We start from the raw sequence: 9,040 nt of genomic DNA on the forward strand, positions 1-9,040 counted from the left end.
ATTTGAGGCATTTAAGAAACCCAGCCCGGACAGCCCCGCAAAAAAGAGGACATGTCCGGGGAAAAGAGGACGTATGGTCAGTCTAGTATACATTCAGTACTGTATGTTAAAAGCTAGCTAATATACATTCATCACGTTGTTAAAAGCTACCGAGAATACATTTAGTACCGTATGTTAAAAGCTAGATAATATACATTTAGTACCTTACTTTAGAAGCTAGCTCATATGTATTCAGTACTTTATGTTAAAAACTATCTAGTATACATTCATACTTTGTTAAAAGCTAGCTAGTATACATTCAGTCATACTTTATGTTAAAAGCTAGCTAGTGTACATTCAGTACTGTATGTTAAAAGTTAGCTAATATACATTCATCACGTTGTTAAAAGCTACCGAGAATACATTTAGTCCGTATGTTAAAACTTAGTTAATATACATTTATTACCTTACTTTAGAAGCTAGCTTGTATATATTCAGTACTTTAGGTTAAAAGCTAACTAGTATACATTGATACTTTGTTAAAAGCTAGCTAGTATACATTCAGTCATTTATGTTAAAAGCTAGCTAGTATACATTCAGTTTTGTATGTTAAAAGTTAGCTAGTATACATTCATCACGTTGTTAAAAGCTACCTAGAATACATTTAGTACCGTATGTTAAAAGCTAGATAATATACATTTAGTACCTTACTTTAGAAGCTAGCTCGTATGTATTCAGTACTTTAGGTTAAAAGCTAACTAGTTCATAATTCATGTTTTGTTAAAAGCTAGCTAGTATACATTCATACTTTGTTAAAAGCTAGCTAGTATACATTCAGTCATACTTTATGTTAAAAGCTAGCTAGTATACATTCAGTCATACTTTATGTTAAAAGCTAGCTAGTATACATTCAGTCATACTTTATGTTAAAAGCTAGTGTCAGGCTTGCCCCTGACAGTTTGGTTGTGTTTTAGTTTTTCCTCTATGTGTGTAGTATTTTCTGTCAGCGCTCTTGTTTTGGTTCTGTTTCCTGTTTGTCTCCCTAAGTGCTGTGTCCCCTCAGCTGTGGCTAATTGGCACCTGGCCACACCTGGTGTCAATCAGCCAGCTGCTATTTATACCTGCCCTACCATCCAGTCACTGCTGGATTATTGTCATTGTCATTGTCGCTAATACTTGTTATCACTACTACCTGTCATAATACTTGTCGTTGTAGCTCTGTCTACTTTTGTTCACTCTGCTCATGTTATAGTTCATTCGTGTCACAGTAAGTGTTTTTGTTTCTTGTCGACAGTTAGCCTTTGTGCTATTTTAGTTCATAGCCAAGTTTGTTCTCCGCCTTGTGCGCGCCTTTTGTTTGTACCCTTTTGTTAGTTTTTTTTGCCATAGTGTTAAATTAAATCATGTTTTCTTGTACCAAGCCTGCCGCCATATCTGCATCTTGGGGTTCGTCACCAACATACTCTGACAGCTAGCTAGTATACATTCAGTCATACTTTATGTTAAAAGCTAGCTAGTATACATTCAGTACTGTATGTTAAAAGTTGGCTAATATACATTCATCACGTTGTTAAAAGTAGGGCTGCAACTAGCGATTAATTTGATAATCGATTATTCTGTCGATTATTACTTCGATTAATCGGATTCAAGAGACAAACTACATTTCTATCCTTTCCAGTATTTTATTGGGGGGAAAAACAGCATACTGGCACCATACTTATTTTGATTATTGTTTCTCAGCTGTTTGTACATGTTGCAGTTGATAAATAAAGGTTTATAAAAAAAAGAAAATTTTAAACAAAAACAATTGCCTCTGTGCATGCACATAGCATAGATCCAACGAATCGATGACTAAATTAATCGCCAACTATTTTTATAATCGATTTTAATCGATTAGTTGTTGCAGTCCTAGTTAAAAGCTACCTAGAATACATGTAGTACCGTATGTTAAAACCTAGTTAATATACATTTAGTACCTTACTTTAGAAGCTAGCTTGGATGTATTCAGTACTGTATATTAAGCTAGCTTGTATATATTCAGTACTTTTGGTTAAAAGCTAACTAGTATACATTCATACTTTGTTAAAAGCTAGCCAGTATACATTCAGTCATTTATATTAAAAGCTAGCTAGTATACATTCAGTTTTGTATGTTAAAAGCTAGCTAATATTACATTTAGTACCTTACTTTAAAATCTAGCTTGTATATATTCAGTACTTTATGTTAAAAGCTAGCTAATATTACATTTAGTACCTTACTTTAAAAGCTAGCTTGTATATATTCAGTACTTTATGTTAAAAGCTAACTAGTATAATCATACTTGCCAACCTTGAGACCTCCGATTTCGGGAGGTGGGGGGTTGGGGGCGTGGTCGGGGGTGGGGCGGGGCGTTGTTGGGGGCGTGGTTAAGAGGGGAGGAGTATATTGACAGCTGGAATTCACCAAGTGAAGTATTTCATACATCTATATATATATATATATATATATATATATATATATATATATATATATATATATATATATATATATGTTTATATATATATATATATATATGTTTATATATATATATATATATTTATATATATATATATATTTATATATATATATATATATATATATATATATATATATATATATATATATATATATCCTGAAAATATGCAAACAAAACTGTGTATAGATAATTGATACTTGAAGCTTGCATAAATAAATATTAAGGAATATAACATAACTTGGCTTCTGATAGCTTCAAAATGTAATGAATAAAATGCTAAAGTTGTCGATAAACAAGCAATTATTTTAATAATTAAATATGGTCATTTTAAATGAATTATTATGATCATTTAAAATGAATCATTTCAAATATGTTTATTTGAATGTATAATTCTATGGCTGGATGTAATAAGGAGTCAGAAAAAATACAAATAAAAATTAATTATGATGTTTTTAGCAAAATATAGTGAAAATGTATTTAGTTTTTTTTTTTTTTTAATTAATAAATATATTTATTTTTAGGTAAGATAAACATAATAATACAATTTATCTCTAGTCTGGATGATTTAGTTCTTGTCACCCTGATGTCCGAAAAAAGGCTGGCCTCACTCAGGTCCGATTTTCAGCCGGAGCTGGAGGCCACGCCCCCTCCAGCTCCGGCTGAAAATCGGGTGATTTTTGGGAGAATATTTGTCCCGGGAGCTTTTCGGGGGAGGCGCTGAATTTCGGGAGTCTCCCGGAAAATTTGGGAGGGTTGGCAAGTATGAGTATAATCATACTTTGTTAAAAGCTAGCTAGTATACATTCAGTACTGTTGGAGCCAAAATTCCTTATTTGTTTATATTGTTTTTATTTTATTTTCTCTAATTGATTGTTGGGTTCAGCATGTTTCATTTCCTTTTCGGCAGATTGCTCCGCCCACTTCCTGTTAAGAACCAGGAAGTGTTGACAGGAAGGGGACTGTTGCTATGGTGCGGTTACCATGGTAGCCTCCATAAATTGGGTTCAGGTGTGAGCATGGGGAGGGCGATTGGAGGACAAACAGTTTTCGACCGTGACCGTGACGTGTCGTGTCATGTGGTCACAATGCTGTGATAATGTGCCATTCAAGGTTAGCATACTTTGTTATATAACTTACATTTGATTTCATTTAGATAACTTGTAGTGATGGGTTGATGAGGCGTCATGAAGCGTTTCGACACATTGCAAAACTGTATTGATACTGTGTCGATACTGTGTCACTAAATACTGACATCTGCTGGACATTAAAAATCCCTACAGGCAACCTATGGACCGACTCAACTGACACTGATTTGATGCCCTAGTACAGGGGTCACCAACCTTTTTCAAACCAAAAACTACTTCTTGGCTACTGATTAATGCCAAGGGCTACCAGTTTGATACACACGTAAGTGTGAATTAAACAAGAATAGCTAAATAAATAAATGTGTATATATATTAAAAAAATGGGTATTTCTGTCTGTCATTCCGTCATACATTTTTTTTCCCTTTTACGGAAGGTTTTTTGTAGAGAATAAATGATGAAAAAAACACTTAATTGAACGGTTTAAAAGAGGAGAAAACATGAAAAAATGTAAAATAAAATTTTGAAACATAGTTTATCTTCAATTTCAACTCTTTAAAATTCAAAATTCAACCGACAAAAAGAAGAGAAAAACTAGCTTATTTGAATCTTTTTGAAAAAATTAAAAAAAGAATTTATGGAACATCATTAGTAATTTTTCCTGATTATGATACTAAATTGGCCCTAGTGTGTGAATGTGAGTGTGAATGTTGTCTGTCTATCTGTGTTGGCCCTGCGATGAGGTGGCGACTTGTCCAGGGTGTACCCCGCCTTCCGCCCGATTGTAGCTGAGATAGGCTCCAGCGTCCCCCGCGACCCCGAAGGGAATAAGCGGTAGCAAATGGATGGATGGATGGATGGATGGATGATAAATTTTAGAATTTTGATGACATGTTTTAAATTGGTTAAAATCCAATCTGCACTTTGTTAGAATATTTAACAAATTGGACCAAGCTATATTTCTAACAAAGACAAATCAGTATTTCTTCTAGATTTTCCAGAACAAATTTTTTAAAAGAAATTCAAAATACTTTGAAATAAGATTTAAATTTGATTCTACAGATTTTCTAGATTTGCCAAAATATTTTTTTTGAATTTTAATCATAGTAAGTTTGAAGAAATATTTCACAAATATTCTTCGTCGAAAAAACAGAAGCTAAAATATTTATTATTCTTTACAATAAAAAATAAAAATTTTTACTTGAACATTGATTTAAATTGTCAGGAAAGAAGAGGAAGAAATTTAAAAGGTAAAAAGGTATATTTGTTTAAAAATCCTAAAATCATTTTTAAGGTTGTATTTATTCTCTAAAATTGTATTTCTAAAAGTAATAAGAAGCAAAGTAAAAAATAAATGAATTTATTTAAACAAGTGAAGACCCATCCATCCATTTTAAAGACCAAGTCTTTAAAATATTTTCTTGGATTTTCAAATTCTATTTGAGTTTTGTCTCTTTTAGAATTAAAAATGTGGAGCAAAGCGAGACCAGCTTGCTAGTAAATAAATACAATTAAAAAAAATAGAGGCAGCTCACTGGTAAGTGCTGCTCTTTGTGCTATTTTTAGAACAGGCCAGCGGGCGACTGATCTGGTCCTTACGGGCGACCTGGTGACCGCGGGCACCGCGTTGGTGACCCCTGCCCTAGTATATACAATAATATAAACCAAGTCATTGTATTTCATTTAGGATTATTGCATATCTTCATTTAAATAAAAATATATTTTTATCTTTTTTAGATACAGTCAATAAATAATGTGAACATGTATCATAACATGGAAATCTAAGAGAACGTGTTGTGGATGATTGTGGACTGGGAATTTTTTTAATTTTATTTTTTACACATTTTTATAAAATAAAAAAATAAAAAAGTTTTCCGACGTATTACATATTAGACGATTTCTCTTAGTTATTATTACTCCGGTTGGAGAAAAGAGCCGCTCACAGGGCACAGAGGAGGCGACACAGTTGGCGTATCGGTCACGTGACCAAAACAGCTCATGATCGGTCACGTGACTTTCCAAAAGCGGTACGCGCACCGACACAGGGTTTTGCTCTATGAGCTCGACGCATGCGCCGATGCATCGGTGTTGCCGGACCCATCACTAATTTGATTTAATTTAGATAGTTTGTAATAAACGGATTGTCATATCCAAACACAGTTCTACAGTATGGACATTCTATCATTTAGACGCGTCAAACTGGTCAACACAGTCGCCCTCGGTAGCAGCCCAAAGGTAAGAAGTCGAAAACTCTAGTCTTGGTTTTGGAAAAGGACTAAGTTTGAATGTCAGTAAGACACACAGTGGACACTTCATTAGGAACAGGAAGTCATTCGAATGCATCAACGCGCAGTGTGAGCACCTGGAGCGCACCTGGGACGGCGTTCAGCCACAGGCTGTGCTGTTTCACCTCGATTGGACCAGGAGAAGAGCCAGACGGGGTCGTCGTTTGGGGCCAGGAGCAACGCAGCGACAGGCAGCCGGAGGACGCCGCGCCGATCGAACAACAACAACAACAACAACAACAACACCACCGTTTGGAGCGACAGCTGAGCAGCGCTGTTTGAAGTTTTGTACTCTTTTTGAACATACTCAACTCTTTTCGAAGACAAGAACAACATAAGGGTATGTAGCGCGCTACACGGGTTAATACACTGACGTGCGGTGAGGTTGATGGCTGGTGAGGCACTGACTTCATCACAGTCACATTTACAAACATAAAGAGTATCTTATTCACCATTTGATTGGCAGCAGTTAACGGGTTATGTTTAAAAGCTCATACCAGCATTCTTCCCTGCTTGCCACTCAGCATCAAGGCTTGGAAGTCACTGCTGCTGCTCACTGCTCCCCTCACCTCCCAGGGGGTGAACAAGGGGATGGGTCAAATGCAGAGGACACATTTCACCACACCTAGTGTGTGAGTGTGTGTGTGTGTGTGTGTGTGTGTGACAATCATTGGTACTTTAACTTAACTTTAACTTTACACATTAGAGATGCGCGGGTAGGCAATTATTTCATCCGCAACCGCATCACAAAAGTCGTCAACCATCCGCATCCACCCGAACTAACATTTAATCAAAACCGCACCCGCCCGTTGTTATATATCTAATATAGACGTTGCAAGGCATTAGTGACGTTATAAAGCTTTTGCCTGTTAAAGAAAGGAGACTGATCCAATGGAGCAGAGACATTCAATGCGTGCCACGCTGTCACGGCCCAGACGCACGCCAGTGCGCAATCATCTGGGAGCCGCGCTGAGCGCACCTCCAAGCGCACTCACGCCACTCAAACTGCTGCAGGCAGCTGCGTCCACACATGCATCTGTAAGCCTTGTTTTAACATCCTGTGGCACTCTTCTGGTATCACGGCGGACGAAACTGCTCATGCTCAGGGTGTTTGTGGAGGTTTGGGGTTTTGCACAAATGTGATGCACCATGTTAGATGTCCCAGTTTTGTGACTGTCGTAGACATAAACAGCGTCGCAGCTCTTGCAAATCACGTAGCCAGCATTACTATCATCCTGATTTACAACCTCATAAAAACGAGTCCACGCTGAACTTTTCTGGCCTTTTTTTCCCCTGGTCTTTAGTATTCCCTTTTTTAGTTTGTCGCGTACCACGTTTGTTGCCATCTCTTTTTTTTTTCTTCTTCTGTTGTGGCATATGCTGCAGGTGCCTGCTTGTTTTTCGTATGTGGGTAACAACATTTAACTATGTATATATATTTCCCAATTGGTTTAACTGCCACCCGCCTGAATCTATTTAAAATCAAATTTTTTTTTAATTTCAACCACCCGACCAGACCCGCGGATAAAATCTAATTTTTTTTTATTTCAACCGGCCGACACGCGGATAATCCGCGGACTCCGCGGTTGTGTCCGCAAACCGCGCATCTCTATTACACATACAAACTGTAGCACACAAAAAAGCACATTTAATAAATAAAAAAACTTTATTATGGTCTTACCTTTACTTATAAGTGCGGGAACAGTGGTGTTCGTGTTGGAGGAGTTGTGAATGAATGAAATGTGAAATCCGTGCTGCAGTCTGCAGGTGTACCTAATGTTGTGTCCCTGCAGACGTTCGCGGCTCCTCCGGCGCGAGCATTGTTGTTTTTGCACTTTTTGGCTTCTTGTTAAGTGACTTTTTTTGGGTGGATTCGGTCTTGCACGTGGAGGGTTTGGGTGTGGGCTTTGGTTGGTGTGGCGCTCCCGTCGGGGGGTGCATTCTGCGGCGGGGGTGCATTAACCGGCACCAGGAGGCGGGATTACTGCGAGCCTCACACAGTGCGTCTTCATGCAGTTTTATGATTGCTCAGCACAAGAAATACGTTACACACATACAGTTGTTGACCAAATACACTGTACATTATATACCTCAGATAACTAAACTATGGAAATGTATAATATAGTTCATATAGCAATACGGTCTCACTGCACAGCAGGCCAGCAGTTAGCAGAGTCCGCAATCCATGCTGAGGCACAACTGAGTGACGTGCCTCAACTGGCTGCTGATCACCGCACCGTCTCTTCTCAGTATTTGAACGGCAAATGTGAAAATTCAGCGATTTTGAATAAAAAGAATCTAAGACTGGTGAAGTTAAATGGAAAATAACTTTTATAGTATAATCACTGGATACATATAACAATTTAATTTTTTTTTTTCTTTTTACATTTTTTTTCTTTCCATGATGGCAGGTGAGGCCCCGCCTCACCTGCCTCCCCTGACTGCACGTCACTGCAAAAGTTTCACTCCCGATGTACTCGACACAGTCAAGTGAAATTTCTACATGGATGATTGCCTCAAAAGTATGCCATCAGAAGAGGAGGCCGTTTAAAATGGTCAAAGATTTGACTGACATTTGTCAGAAAGGAGGCTTCCATTTGACAAAGTGGATAAGCAACAATCGTGAAGTGCTGCTATCCATTCCTGAGGAAGATAGATCTAAAAATTTGCATGAATTGGATTTGGACAGAGACCAACTGCCGCTGGAAAATGGGCTCTTGGACTTCAGTGGTGTGTGGAGACAGACACCTTCAAGTTCAAACTGGCACTCAAGAAACAGCCACATTCTATCGATGGTCAGTTCAATCTATGATCCTTTAGGATTTCTCGCTCCGCTCACTCTCCCAGCCAAGTTCATACTACAAGACATGTGTAGACTGAACCATTGGCGTTGTTAGGCCTATTTTAGGGGGGCTCAAGCCCCCCTAAAATATTCTTAAGCCCCCCTAAATAATTTGGTGTTATATATATATATATATATATATATATATATATATATATATATATATATATATATATATATATATAATTTTTTTTAACAATTACATGCCGACATATTCATTATAAAGTGGCCCGAATATGAGTTTAAATAAATTAATCATATAACCTGTCATTATTCACTCAGTTTCCCCTCACTTCATAGCGTAAATCACCAAAAATGATTCCCGGGCACGGCACCGCTGCTGCCCACTGCTCCCCT

General features: G+C 37.4%; 1 protein-coding gene across 3 annotated transcripts in view; it reads left to right on the forward strand.

Moving 5' to 3' along the window:
• LOC133577776 (carbohydrate sulfotransferase 15-like) overlaps positions 1 to 9,040 on the forward strand; it is a 116,754-nt gene that overhangs the window by 37,382 nt on the left and 70,332 nt on the right. The window contains exon 1 of one of the 3 annotated variants that reach the window (XM_061931785.2): positions 5,807 to 6,181. The exons of the other annotated variants lie outside the window; for them this stretch is intronic. The gene's annotated coding sequence lies outside the window, so the exon portion shown is untranslated. Of the gene's footprint in view, positions 1 to 5,806; positions 6,182 to 9,040 lie in introns of those variants that run through there. 3 annotated transcript variants of the gene reach the window in all.

The sequence above is a fragment of the Nerophis lumbriciformis genome, linkage group LG39 (genome assembly GCF_033978685.3).
Source record: "Nerophis lumbriciformis linkage group LG39, RoL_Nlum_v2.1, whole genome shotgun sequence".
Taxonomy (NCBI): domain Eukaryota; kingdom Metazoa; phylum Chordata; class Actinopteri; order Syngnathiformes; family Syngnathidae; genus Nerophis; species Nerophis lumbriciformis.